The sequence below is a fragment of the Ursus maritimus genome, unplaced genomic scaffold (assembly GCF_017311325.1).
Source record: "Ursus maritimus isolate PB19 unplaced genomic scaffold, ASM1731132v1 scaffold_25, whole genome shotgun sequence".
Classification (NCBI taxonomy): Eukaryota; Metazoa; Chordata; class Mammalia; order Carnivora; family Ursidae; genus Ursus; species Ursus maritimus.
Window position 1 is genome coordinate 33,629,742 of NW_024425008.1, and position 14,962 is coordinate 33,644,703.

Here is a 14,962-nt window from a genome sequence, read left to right on the forward strand (position 1 = left end):
CACAAAGCCCATAGTGGAGTTGAGGTTTAAACCAAGGTCTGTCTAGTTCCAAAATTAGGCCATTTCTCCAAGGCTGTCCACCAAGAGATGCCGAAAGCACCCCCAGATGCTTTCTCCAGCGTGAATCTTCAGCCATAGCCCCATCAGGGTGTTTGCATTCCCAAGAGCTGGTTGCTGACCCAGCCATGGAGCCTGCTGCTCGTGCAAATTCTCCGAGAGAGGGAGAAAGCATCTCCTGGGGAAGAAGTCCCCGAGCTGGGCGTCCGTCCTTGGGAGCACATTTGGAGTCGTTTCCTAGAGCTGCTGGAACAAATGGCCACAAGCTAAGTGGCTTAAAACAAGACAAATGTATTCTCTCACAGTTTTGGAGGCCAAAAGTCTGAAATCGAAGTATTGGCCAGGCCACACTCTGTCAAGAAGCTCTAGAGAATAATGGCGCTTCGCGTCTCTCAGCTTCTGGAGGCCCAGGAATTCCCTGGCTTGTGGCTGTGTCTCTCTGCCTGCACCTCCACAGGGCTTCCCCTCTGTGTCCGTGTTCTCTCCTGCGGTCTCATACAGGGACACTGTGCTTTGGGTTAGGGCCCCCCGGGGTAATCCAGGATGATCTCATCTCAAGATCCTTTATTTAATTACATCTGTACAAACCCTTTTTCCAAGCAAGGTCACATGTACAAGTTCTGGGATGTGGATGTATCTTCTGGGGGCCACCATTCAACCCCTACACACCTCATCCCAGAGCAGCAGATATCATTCGTAGGACCAGGGGAAGGGGCAGGAAAACATGGGCATATGTACACTGTCCTTATAGTCCATTTTCACGCAATGGCGAACGGGACCGTGGGGGAACTGTGGGGACAACGTTACTCACTTGGGGAAAGCGTCGGTGGACCTAATTGCCCAGGGCCTGCTTCAAGTCAGAGTACCCTGATGTTTCCTACCAGGTTCTGCCAAGTGTGGGCATATGGATGCCAAGCTTTTTGAGTAGAATGGGAAGCTATGCTGGCGTGTTTTTCTGTTTACTCTCCACTTTAGAAAGGTTCCCTGTGAAATGAATTTTAAATTCAGAAGCCAAGTCAGGAGGGGCACAGGAAGACAGAAGGGATGAGAGATTCATTCCCAATCAAGCTGTGAGTTCCATGGCCTCACTTCTTCCTTGAAGAGCAAGGCGTTGGCTAGGGGGACTGGTGGATGCCAGATTTTGGAGGTGGGAGGAAGAAATCTTTTCAGACCTGTACCTGCCATCATGTCCTTTAACTGATTCAAATTCAGTTCCGGCAAGTATTTACTGAGAGCATGCAGGGCACCAGGTCAGCCTTATTTTCCTCAAACCTCACAACCAACTGGGGATATTACTTTCTCCACTTCCCAGATGAGATGCAGATTCAGAGAGATTAAAGGTTTTACCCAAGATCATACAGCCGTAGGTGGCCCGGAGTGTAGACTGTGTCTTGGTTCCTAACTAGGTACTCTTTTCACCATAGCACAAAGCATAAACATTCCCTCCTATTGGCCAGCTCCCGTCCTGGTGAGGGGGTAGAGACGGGAGCAGCCCCATCTCCCACCCACCAGAGCTTGAGCCTCCCCCCCCCACTGAAAGCAGAGCGTTCTGCAGGAGGAGGCGTGTACTCAGCATTTCTGCCGCTCTCCAGTGCAAGTGGAAGAAAATGGCTAATTAAAGTCTGCCGCATGCCCAGAAGCCTCCGCGGCTGCCCGACTTGTTTCCTGTGCGTTCTCTGCACCTGACGATACATATTCTTCACGTTTATGTGGCGCGATAACACTGTGCTCCATGAGCGTGAGGTGTTAGTGAGCCAATTTTCCCATCCACGCAGCTCCAGGGCGACCAGGAGGCGTCCCTGTTATAATTTATGAGGGACCAGCCTGTATAATCAATAGGTGCCCCACAGGTTATTAAAGAAGAGAAAGATGGCCCAGGAGGCCCTGTTTACTAACAGGGAAATGGTCTCCTGGCAGCTTCTGGCACGTGGCTTGTGAGAGATTTACATTTCCTTTTCAGTTCAGAAACTGGGGCCCTTCCCTTTTCATCTTGGGCCTAAACCTGAGAAGGGGGGGTGGCTGGTGGAGGCACAGTCTGATAGTACCCTTCCCTGCACTGTCATCCCAGATGGGCACAGGGAGCGAGGCGGGCTGGGGATCAGCCCAAGGCTTTAATACATTAATTTCTGCTTGGAGGCCCCAGAGAATAGCATTCCCGGACAGGGCTGAGACCTAGGGAGTGGGAGTGGGTGGACAGGCATGAGGTCAGGCCAATGATGCAAAAAGAAACAGGCAGCTCCCACCAGGCCGCTTGGGGGGGAGTCTCGGTCAGCCCTGCACAGCTCTGGAGGAAGTCTTTTACTTGCTTCTTTTGCCTTCTTTCTTAGTTTTTGGTCCTTTGATTTCAGGATTCTGTAGTTGTTTTGCAGTTTTCTTTATTTAACAGTTTTCGAGAAAGAGGGCTGGTTGGATTTAAAAATAAAACAGTAACAAGCACTGGCTTATTTGGGCATAGGGGAAAGAAGGACCTCCTCCAATACACTTACTGGAAAGCAGGCAGTCCGCAAACTTTTTCTTCTCAGGACCATTTTACACTCTTAAAATTTATGTAGGTTATGTCTATCAGTGGAAAATATTTATTAAAATGTTTCATTAATTAATTAAAAATAACAAAAATAAATCCATGGCATGTTAACATAAATAACATATTTTAACATAGTATAAATAACATAAATATTTTCTTTTAAAAAACCTTCCAAAATAAAAAAAAATTAGTGGGAAGAGTAATATTGTTTGATATTTTTGCAAATTTTTTAAATGTCTGGCTTAATAAAAGGTAACTGTTTTTGCAGTGAATGGCTTGCAATATGTTGTTTTGGTTGAAGTGTGTGAAGAAAATCTGGCTTTATACAGACATGTAGCTGGAAAAATAGAGTATTTAATAGTCTTTTTGTATAATTGTGAATATTCTTTTTGATACTGCACCAAAATGTAGGAAGTTTCTTAAAGGTTAGTTGCAAAGTGAAACCTGAAAACATCTCAATGAACTTTTTGTATTCTGTTACATTAAAATCCATTGGTTTATTATGTACTTTGATTGGATCTCTTACCCATGTATGAATGTGTAATACCATGCACTGGTCATTGGAAAATGTTGGTTTATTGAGTTATGCAGATATTCCAAATGTTCACACATTTCATTATACAATATTTTTTAAAAACCACATTCATTAATATCACCATCCATCTCATTAGAAAAGTCCTTAAATATTAGGAAGCTGTCAAGCTCCACAGTAGTAGATACAAGTTTTCCAAAATTCTCATTTTCCCTTTGCAAGTTCAACTTTTATCATTGGCAGCAAATACTATCAGTTGTTTTCCTCGAAGTGACAGACTCCCTTTGTTCATTTAGAGACAATGTCTGCTAAATACCCAGTCAGAAAAAGCATTCTTTGTCATTTAGTCTTTCAAGCGAGAGAAAGAAAGAAAGAAAGAAAGAAAGAAAGAAAGAAAGAAAGAAAGAAAGGAAAAAAGGAAAAGGGGAGAAGAAAGACGTTTCATGAAAAAAATGGCTAGTTCAGCTCACAGGTTTATCACCTCAGCACATTTCCTGGGGATAACCATCGTACCCTGGAATGCAGAGAAGGCATTTATGCACACTCGACATCTTGTTGCACAGAATATTTTGAAAAGTGTCAGTATTTAATAAGACTAATCATTTTTACTGCTTCATCAAGGACATTCTTAAATGAAGCGGGCATTTGTTTTTCACTGCAGGTGTGTGGCAGTGATGTCTAGTATGCCTTGGCACCTGCCCAGTTCACTAGGAGTTCTACTCACCGTTGCTTTTGTAGCTTCAGTCAAATGTCAACATGGTGTCAAGGGCAAACACCATCCAACGCAGACCTTCATAACTTCGTGAACCCCTCATAAGTGTTCCAGGGGTCCTCAGGAGCCTGTGGACCCGACTTTGACAAGAGCAGGTGTAGGAGATGGAACAAATGACTGAATGTCAGAGACCTCCTACTCCAGCCTTGCCTTGGGCTGGCTCTGTCTTCTGCAAGTCATTTTCCTCAAGTGCCTCCGTTTCTGTATTTCTAACATGAAGCAGGTCGGATTAAATAATCTCTATCATGTCACTGTCATTTCAGGAGCACTATGGGACACCGGACAATCTTTACCATTGACTTCTTATCATTATTATTGCCTCTTTGTTTCTTTGTGGCTCGCTCTCTCTGCTGTGCTGCTGTCCACACATACAGGCACATGTCCTCTTCTTACCCTTTCACAGATGAGAGGGCAACTGGCTCTCCCGTAGGGCAGGTATTTTCTTATAGAGGATGAACTGAATACTTCACCTCTACTATCAGGGAGAAACTTGGACATCAGAGATAGGCTATTTGAACACTGTACCATTTGTCGTGAATGGTTCTGGAAGGGGCATTTTTGGCTAATAAATAGGAGGGCTCTTTGACATGAAATCTAGGCCAGGAAAATAGGGGCCAAGCCATTGCAATAAGAGAAATATATAGTTTTATAAAATCTCACCCAACACGGGTACAACTCCTAGTTTCCCCCACCTTTTGTCAAGCTTTGGAATAAGTATTTGAGCCCTTTAATAAGAGTGGTATAAGCCACTCTCCAAGTGCAGTATGTTTTTGGTCTGGAGAGGACAGGTGCATCCATATGGCAGAAGCTCTTAAAACTGACCTCCTCCTGACCACGTCACCAGGTTAACGGATGCTCTCTGTTTCCTCCATAAAACGCACTGTGCCCGAGGCATGCCAGATGCTCAACTAGCCGACGTGCTCCCAGGTGCTCTCGCTGCTCTCGGGTGCTTCTGTTCCCGCGAGCTGAGCTGAGTGCGCACAAGGAGTCAGTGCCATTTGTTCCCAAACACATTTCTGCCCGTTGTCCTTGCCGTTCTGATTATGTAATGTAATTGTTGTGAAAACCAATGAGATGTGAGTACAAAGAAAGAGTTCTTGCTCCTGTGTAAACTGACCTTTTCTGTTTTGGAAAGGCTTGATAATGACTTGTCCTTATGACTTGTCCTTTTGTTCTAATGACAAAAAATCCTATTGAAGTGGCATGGGAAAGACACTTGGGAAAGACCGGGGGTTAAAATCATGCACATCCTAACATGATTCTGCACTCGGATTGCCTTGTGTCTTTAAATTCTCCCTCTACTTCAGAGAAACCTGAACTGGAACTTACAGAAGATTCCAACAGAATATAAACTCCCAAGCGTGGAGACTTTGTGTTGTATCCCCAGCACCTAGAATATGCCGGGCGCATGGAAGGAACACAATAAGGATACACAGGATAAATGGATTATGAGTATAGCTATTACAAGAAAGAGAAAACAAAACTCCAACTAATAGAAGCCTGCACCAAGAAAATGCCTTGATCCAACTTTAAAAAAATGGTGCCTGAACATACCTGTATATGCTTTAAGTTATAATAAGAAGTCTAAGGTATGTTTCTCATGGTTACCCTTTAAAATAATATTCTAAATTAATGGACCATCTACCGTTTTGATCACATTAGAGACCAGGACTTTGCCTGTAACTAGAAGCAGGGGAGCACCCTGGCTATCCCATAGGTACTGCCTCCCTGTGGGGGAGCGCTAGACCACATCAGATCTTACTGCAGACTCCCCTGAATTCCCTTCTATAGGAGGTAGCTAGAAAAATCTGCTCTGGTTCAGAAAGGAGGACACCTGATAGGAGGCAGTCTGCATCCCTGGGCAGGGATTGAAAGTCCAGTGGGCACAGACCGAAATGAGAGGCCATCCCTTTGAAACTTCTCTGTGCCAGATGAGTACGAATGATGGAAACAAATGCCTCCCCCATTTCAGACTATGTTTGAGGCTCTTTAGATATGGACTCAGAGAATCTGGGTTCAAATTTCTGTATATTAATTTTGTGGCCTTAAACTAGTTAGCATACTTCTCTAAGCTAAAACTTCCCAACTGCTGGGCAAGGAATGGGTTCACAGGTGCTGAGAGATCGTTCTTCTCAATGCTCAGAAGAGGCAGGCAAGGCCTAGGGCAGCCAGAATCTCTGAGCTTATCACCTCTGGTGCCAACAGCCTCATCCATTTTCCAGGGTGAGGTACAGATACGGGTACGGACACAGAAATAGATTTATACATTTGTAGATGTATACTTTTTTTTCAGTTTCCTGTGTGTGTCACCATATGGAGTAGGTTGGAAGCACCAACATTTGCAGCCTCAGCTCCGCAGCTAATAAATCCAGTCCTGTCTTTGTCAAGAGGTTTCTGTGAGGATCACATGGGAAATAGGTATGAAATGCTTCAAGAGCAACCGATAGTCATACCGACAGCTGGCATTGTGACAGACAGAAGCACAAGGAGAATTTGGTCCATGTCACCAGCCCTAGTTTCCTTACCAGATTCTTGAATCAACAGAGAAACAAGAAAAAGAACAGAAAAAGTTGGCATTTCAAGTTCAAGCCATTACCCTTATTTCTAATAAATCTGTATTAGCAAGTGTAACCATAGGCAGGTAAGCTCCCTACCACTGAACTCCAACATCAGACCAACATACCCAGCCAGTCAGAGGCAGCTCTGGGAAACCACATTCCTCCCCAGGAGGGGAAACTTTGTCCCTGGAAATGCACAGCAGAGAACACATTGGGGGGGGGGGGCAGCAACTTACTCCCAAAAGAAAGCGCAGAGGTGGGGCCTGGTCCATGTGCATGAAGTTTCCCCTTCCAAACCTGCCGATCAATTCTGTCATTCCACCTGCCCTGGGAAGGAGTATGTGAAGGGATGGAGGGAGGGCGAGAGTGTTGCACCAACAGAGCTCCTCCCATGTAGAAGAACGCTCACCAGAAGCACTGTCTTGAGATGTGAGAGGAGACTGTGGTCTGCTTTGCCTGCTGTTACCTGGCAAACATGGTCAGAGGCACTGGACCAGTGCCTCACCACCAGCTTCCTGGGTGCAGAGAAGCAGGAAGTGGGCACCCACGCTTGCCTAGGCAGATCTAGCAGGCACAGTCTGGCCCTGGAGATGGTTTCCTAATCCCTGTCAGATCGTCTCTGTAAGGCAAGGACTGTATTTCTTTGAATCATGTTTTTAATAGTTCACATAGCTGGGACTAATAACATCACTGCCCTGGGTATCTGCAGTTCCCAGCCCATTCTAGATGTCTGGCAAGGACTAACAGATTGAAAAAAGAATGAAGGAATGGGTGACACAGCACAAGAGGAAGTGTACTCAGTACGTCTTACATGGGACAGTGTGACCTTCCCCTGCCCTGTTCACCTTCACCAGTGACCTCTCCTTACTACTTTCAGCCAGGTTCAGACATTGCACCTGTTTCCATGTCATCGGTAGCTTTTGCTAGTATTGAAAATCCCCTAAGGACTTCCCACCTATGAGAATAAACTCCTGTGATAACAAACAAAAAGGCAATTTGGAGGAGAGAGAACTCTTTAATTCTTTAAGCCAACATGAGATTTTTTTTTCTAAAGCACTTCACCTGATGAGCTCAGTCCGAAGCATGGCCGTGAATTTGTGTACATGATAAGGCCTCTCCATGTCAATGAGGGGGCACCATGGATATCCAAGTATGTGACTGGGGTCCTTTTCATGTAGTATAGGATAAATGGTTCCCAAGTACTTGTTATGTGCTGAATTATATCCCCCAAACTCATAAGTCGAAGTCCTAACCTCAATGTATGAATTACCTCAGACATCTAAACTACCTCAGAAAGTAACAATATTTGGAGATAATTTTTTAAAGAGGTGATTAAGGTAAAATGAGGACATTAGGATGAGTTCCAATCTAATATGTTATCTTCAGAAGAGGAAATTTGGACACACAGAGACATCAGACATGTACATTCACAGAGGAAGACCATGTGAGGACACAGCAAGAAGGTGCCCATCTGCAAGATAAGGAGAGAGACCTCAGGAAAAACCAAGCCTGTCTGCATCTTGATCTTGGACTTTCACCCTTCAGAAACATGACAATGTAAATTTCTGTTGTTTAAGCCACCTTGTCTTTCGTTATTTCATTACGGTAGACCTAGCAAACTCATACAACATTTATGGCAGAATTCTTCATTGTGGTGTTACCACAAAGCTGTGTTTGTGCAACACATCTCTGGACTCCCCGGGTACTGTGTAATGGGGGTTGCATAAGAAAGCACAACTGACAGATAACACAAACGACCAGCTTATGCTAGAAGGAAGCAATTGGCAAGACTTAGAAGTCTCGGGAAACCGGACACTCCTTGACACCTGTAGCTAAATTTTCTTACCTCTAAAAAATCATTCTTTTCAAGGTTTCTTTTTATCTTCTCTCCCCACTCTGCCTGTCTTCCACTCTTGGCTATCAACCACACCCCTACTGCCGCGACACTAAGGCTCTCCGGCAGGCTTTCTGACATCCATTTCTGCCTTTGCTTAATATAAAATAAAATGGCTGTTTGTTTTGTTTGTTAAAACTTTAAGCAGATTTCCCCAATTGAAAGTCAGGCAAATTAAAAAACCTGTTGGGAGGGTAAGATTTTCAACGTGGCCTCAAATCAGAGAAGATGAAAAGCAGCCAGTTCTGCAGAGGTATCAGGAAGGGTTTCTGTTATGAGGGAAAACCACCCACAAGGCTTGGATGGAGTCCACTCCATCTCTTGGGTCCGGGGGGGCACAGCAGACATGGCTCTGGGAGGACCGCCCATCTGGGAGGAGCCGCGAGGGCAGCTCCCAGGAGTGTCTGCGGGAGCCTGTCTCCAGCTATGAGGAGCCATGCTGTTGGCTTCCTCCCATAACTCCATGGACTGGGCTCTGCAAGACCCAGAGTAAAGTCACTTCCCTCCTCTGGATCTAAACTGTAAATATTTCTGTTTCCCCGAACTGTAAAATAAGATTAGATGAGATTGGTCACTTTCTATTATTTTTAAGTGCAGAAAGAACTACTTGGACAAAATCTTGTATATAAGTTTATATCAACAACAAACAAAAAAACATGTCGCTGGCCTCGTTCTGGGTTGGGGCTACAGGGAAAGCCCCACCTGCTCTCACTTTGCCCAACACCTCCTCCACTTCCTCCTTCAGGCAGCAACCGAGGACTCTCAGGGGATCTCCTTGGCTGAAACAGGGTGAAAATCACCAGATGCGATCATCTCTAGGGCCAGTGTGCAGGGAAATGTCTAACAATAGCCTGGGGAGTAGGGGCTACTGATTGTAGTGTTTACTGATTTCTGCGGTGTAAATACTACCAGCATGGCTACACTCAAGTCACCAATGCCACATCACTGCAGAGTCGGGCATGCAGTAGCATACCATATGCTAAAGTAATTACGAAGCAATGAGTTTTGAGTATTTATTACCTTTGCTTTTAATATAATTTATTTCATTGTAAGTTTATATGATGCAATATTTGATCACGGCTATGTTAGCAACTGGCTTACAAAATTCTGGAAAAGTTAACAATCAGTTCTTATGAGTTAGGAGGAGCCAGCTCCAGGATACTACTATCTAGGATCTTTTTAGCACCAACATTCTAAATCTTTATACTAAAGCATAAGCCGTTAGAAGCTGGGAAGGCTAAGTGGGATAATCCTAGGGATTCTGGAAGTGTGCTCAAGACGGGGCAGAAAAACATGTTTTCGGTGTAATATCCAGCACAGAGCACAGAAGTAAAAGATAGATGGCCAGCCAGTGAATGATGCAATGACCCAATGGGGCAATGACCCAACTCACACACAGTAGGCTTTGTACTTTGAGTTATTTTTTCAACCAGTAGTGGGGTGGGTTTATATTCATCCACCCACATTATGTCACCCAGCCGTTCATGGGACAAGTGGCACCAACTGTGGCCAAGAGGTATCAGCAATGCACTAATTTAACGAAGTCTTGGAGAACCTACAACAGGGACGTCATCTGATACACAAGCTGGTCACAGCTGACCATCCAGGCATGTCCAGAGGCCTGCGTGGATTCTGCCTAGACTTCCAGGCAACCATGGTCACCCTTGGGTGGGTACAATCTTATCATAAGCATCTTGCTATTCCTCCTGGTTACTGTCTCCCTGCAAATTAGTGTTTAATTCAGACTTTTGTCCTTCAGTTCTTCCCAGAGTCTTTGAAAATAGCACAGGTTAAGGAGTTGAGAGCCTGGATTCTAATGGAACTAAAATTCTAGTTTTGTTACTTACTAATTGTGTGACTTTGGGCAAACTGCTTAACTTCTCTGTATTTCGATTTCATCCTAGATAAAATATAGATGAGAATAGTACCTACTTCAAAGCATTATTGGGGGGATGACTGGGTGGTTCAATCAGTTAAACGTCTGCCTTCTGCTCAGGTTACTTGCACAGGGGGGAGCCAATATCTCCCTCCACCTGCCTCCCCCTCTGCTTGTGTGCTCCCTCTCTCTCTCTGACAAATAAATAAAATCTTTAAAAAAAAAAAAGCCTTATTGGGAAGATCAAATGAGTTTCATATATATAAAGTACTTAGAACAATATTTGGCACATAGAATATGATATTTAAATGTGAGTTATTATATTATTATTACTACATATAATAAATGTACTTATATATATAATTATTACATATAATAATATATGCACTAAATGAATGAATGCAGTTGAACAAATGCATGGGAAAGAAGGGCCTGAATGGATGTGCAATGAGATTCTTCTGGAAAACAAATGTCAAGTACGCATTTATAATAATTATAATAAATAATAGCAGTAACCTTAGCTAGCATTTATTGTGTGTTTAAAATGCATTTTATAAGCATTATTTCGTTAATTCCTCATAAAAATTCTAATAGGAAGGAACCGCCTTTAGCTGTATTACACAGATAAGAAAATCCAGACTTGTTGTAGGCACGAAACTTTCCCAAGATCACATAGTTTGTTAATGACTCAAATCCAGGTCTTTTGACTCCACAGCTTGACCTCTTAACCACTTAATTCATCAACCGGCTCTTTTCCTCCAGCCCATATGTCTTCCCTCCTCAGTACTGTGCCCTACTCCTGCCTTTCTTCCCACCCCACCCCTCCATGTCTTCACCTATCCCTCAGGTCTATCCAAGACTTCCCAGACTGTTCCCCTTAGTATGACGCTCCCAGCACTTCCATATACTGTGCGCCCTTCACTCTCTCCCGCCTGTGACTGTTACCTTAGACTCTGTCTGTGTCACACAAGTAGCTGTGTGGAGATTTTGCAAGACCTCGGCTAAATTCATGCCCAAGCTGAGACGTGCCCCAAGCCCCATGATAGAGCCAATCTCTGCTGAAAGCTGCCATCTATGCATCAGGGTTCCCCAGAAACTGCATTCTACTGCTAGCTCTAGTGTCAGGGACTGTAAAATGGGAACAATGGGAAGTTCAGCCGGCTAGATCAAGCCCAGCTCTAACCAAGCACCCTTGACTTCTTCCAGTCGTGGGCTCAATATTGCAGAGAGAAGGGTAGAGGGCTGAAGTCAGCTACAAAATACAAGCTGAGGGGCACCTGCGTGGCTCAGTCGGTTAAGCGTCTGAATCTTGATCTCAGCTCAGGTCTTGATCTCCGGGTCTTGAGTTCAAGCCCCAGGTTGGGCTCTGCTCTGGGTATGGGGCCTACTTACCAAAAAAAAAAAAAAAAAAAGAAGGAGAAGAAGGAGAAGAAGAAGAAAGAAAAAAGAAACAGACAAGCTGTTTCAAAACTTTTGTCAAAAAAAAAGAAAAAGTCAAACAGAAAATATGATCCAGCCTCTACCTGCAAGGTGCCTACTGCCTGCTCACAGGTGCAAAACCCCTTCAAGAACATCTACAGACCAACTCACAAGAGAACACAAATATAGCACAGAGAAGTACTGAGGGGACAGGACGTTCAAAGGAGTGCTCAGAATGCAGTGGAACCCTTCAGGGAGAGTTTCCTAGAGATAGTGAGAGATTTTATAAAAATTAAAAATCATATTTTCTTGGTACAAATGCAAAACATACCCATGACAAACAAATCAGAAAATACAGACAAGCAAAGAAAGGAAATAAAAAAAACCCACCTACAATCTCGCCCACCCAAAGACAACTTCTATTAACACCCTCAACACCTTGACAACCAGATTTTGCAGGAGGCAATGTGCAGAGCTAAAGCACAGGTTGTGTGTTTGTGTGTGGGTGGGGGTGCTGAGGGGTTGGGGGCAGCGGAGACAGTCCTGGCATTTTAGTCTATGCTGGGGAGTGAGTACTCAGAGATCTAGATGATGGGACTGGGAAGTAGATGGATGAAGAACAGACGATCTCTCGCACCAGGCAGAGGTTTGAAGCAGGCTGCGTAAGCAGGGAGCCTAGCTGAACAGTGGCCCAGTTAAAATAATCATAATAGCAGTAACAGTGAGTGTGTGTTGAATGCTTCCCGTGTGCACGGTATTGTGCTGAACACTTCACATTCCACCATCTTATATAACCCTCACAGCCACTAGGAAGTAGATATTCTTAACCCCATTTTATGGTGGGTAAGGAGTTTGCCCAAATTCACCAACCCATACACCAATGTTTCTTATAGTGTGCTTTATAGGTTACCGGCCTCAGAATGCCCTGAGGTGTTTGGTAGACCAATCAAGACAATAGGAGTCAAAAAACCCCAGACCTGTTTGCTCCATGGTTTGATTGAAGGTCATCTTCGGACTGAAATGCTTCTGGTCAGAACGTCACAAATGAGCATGCCCAGAAGATACCTATAAACTGGGAAATGCCCAGGGCTGTCTTCTGAGTAACCCACAGTCTCATTTCCTTTCAGAAATGCTCTGAGGATGACAGTGAGAACGAGTAAGGGCCCAGCCCAAGATCTGGGTTCAGTGGGCTCCACACACCTTTCTTGTCCTTGGGTTAATCATCTAGCAGCCCCCAAGCCTGGAGAGAGCCTTCTGCAGGAGGCAAGGCAGCAACAAGACAGTGCAGGTCAATCACTCAAAACCACCAGAGGGGACAATCAGGATCAAGCGGCAGAAGCAGGACTGGGAGATTAGGATGATAAGGGAGGGGTGGGAACAAAGAGCCTGCCCCTGGGTGCTGTCACATTATATCTTTGCAAGACCTTAGCCAAGGCCTCTGGCCTTCTAACCCCAGGGCTCTTATCTGTTAAATTAGGGAGCTGGTTTTAATGGTCTCAAAGGTCCTTTCAGCTATCCGTGGGAAGATACTATCTAAATCCAGCTAGTACTTCTGCTGCCCTTGTTTACCTGGGAGCAAGTCCAGAAACCCAGAGTCCCACGGCCACCTGGAGGGTGGTAGCAGATGCCAGCTGACCCGGACCACCAGGGCTATAAGAAAGGTGACCTTCACCAAGGAGGCTGGGGAAGACGAGTGGCTCCAGCCCTGGTGAGATGCCAGCACCTCCCTACATGTTGAACAAGTCAGAGACTTTTCATGCACATTATCTTGTTTGATCCTTCCCGCTCCCTCATAGGTTAGCATTTATCGTAGCCCCATGTGTGACCACATGGCAGAGACAGAGAGAATGCTATGGGAATGAGAATGTATTTTCAAGAACACTCTGGAACGAGGTAGGAAAGAGGCAGGTGGGAAGAGGCACCTGATCACCAGGCTTTCAATTCCAGACTGTGAGGCAGGTTTTGCAAGCTACCAGGAAAGTTTCCCCCATGGCACTCAGGATCTACCTTCTTTCTCTTTGTCCCACTCTCATTGGTTGGCTTGCTGCCACTCAGCACGGAGCCAGCCCTCTATTGGGCTGAGTTCTCCCGTCACCTCTGAGGTATCTGTGACAAGATAATTGCCATATTAATACATTTGCTGTATTTTTCCATTGCCTTCTCTTTCCAAGCAGGCACTGCTAGTCAGGATTTTTGTTTTTTCTTGCCTTGGGAATTCTTACAGGACTGAAAGCAGAAGCTGCTTGAAGCTAATAGGTCTTCCTGTCTTGGTAAAAGCCCTGGCTCATTGAGGAGATGAGGCAGACACCCTGAGGGAGAAGGGGGATGGAGGAGGGAGGACGTTGAAGGACAAGGAAAGAGAAAGGAGTATGCCCAGAGACCAGAAAGTTAGAAAAAACTCTGATTGTGAGAACAAAACCCATCAGAGTCTTGGGTAAGGGTCAGATCTCAGAGGACATGAAGCCTTAGGCATTGGCTTTCCAGCCTCAACAAAGATCCCTGGACCCCAAAGCTGGACTCAGAAACATTAAAATCACCAAACTGGATGAGACCTGAGGCAAAAGGAAAATTCAGTGTGGACTACCGGCTGATGAGTGGGTGGGATGCCTCTACACTTTTGCCCAATGGGGCACAATTTTTCAGGTGGTTGAGCTCCCAGAATGTTAGATTAAGTATCTGCCCACTGAACAGGATTGCGGGCTCAGAGTCATATTTACTTTGATTAAAAGGGAAAAGCAGAGGAATACAATATTCCTAGCTCAGCTGGTTTGTAAAGTAAGAGTCACACCTGACATGTATAGAAGCATGAATGACCCCATTGTCCTGGCACCACCAGCCTGTGACAATACCAGTTACATCTCCTTAATACCCAAATCTTATTAGCGCTAAGCTCTCCTCAGCTAATGCAAGAATTCCAATCCAGTGCTCAGTTGGTTAGGATGCTTTATCCACAAGTAATAGAAAACCCAGATTCAATCATATAAGGAAGTCTATCATACCACTAATGGGAATTCCAGAAGTTGTGGGCTCTAGGTGTAGTACCATGGCAGCTTGAGGTACTGAGGACATAGGTTGTCCTCATCTCTCTGCTTTTCTGCCCTCAAGGTGTTGGTTTTGTCCTCCAGCTGGTTCCCCTTGTAGTAATAAGATGTTTTCACCAGACACAATAACATCTAGAGGAAGAAAAGGACACTCTTCCTATATCGGCTTCTTAGAAGCACAGAAACTCTCCAAAAGTACCCTGTAGAATTCCATTCATGTCTCATTGGCCAGAATTAGGTACACACCTGTTCTTAAACCAGTCTCTGGCAAGGGAAATGGGGTTGCTGT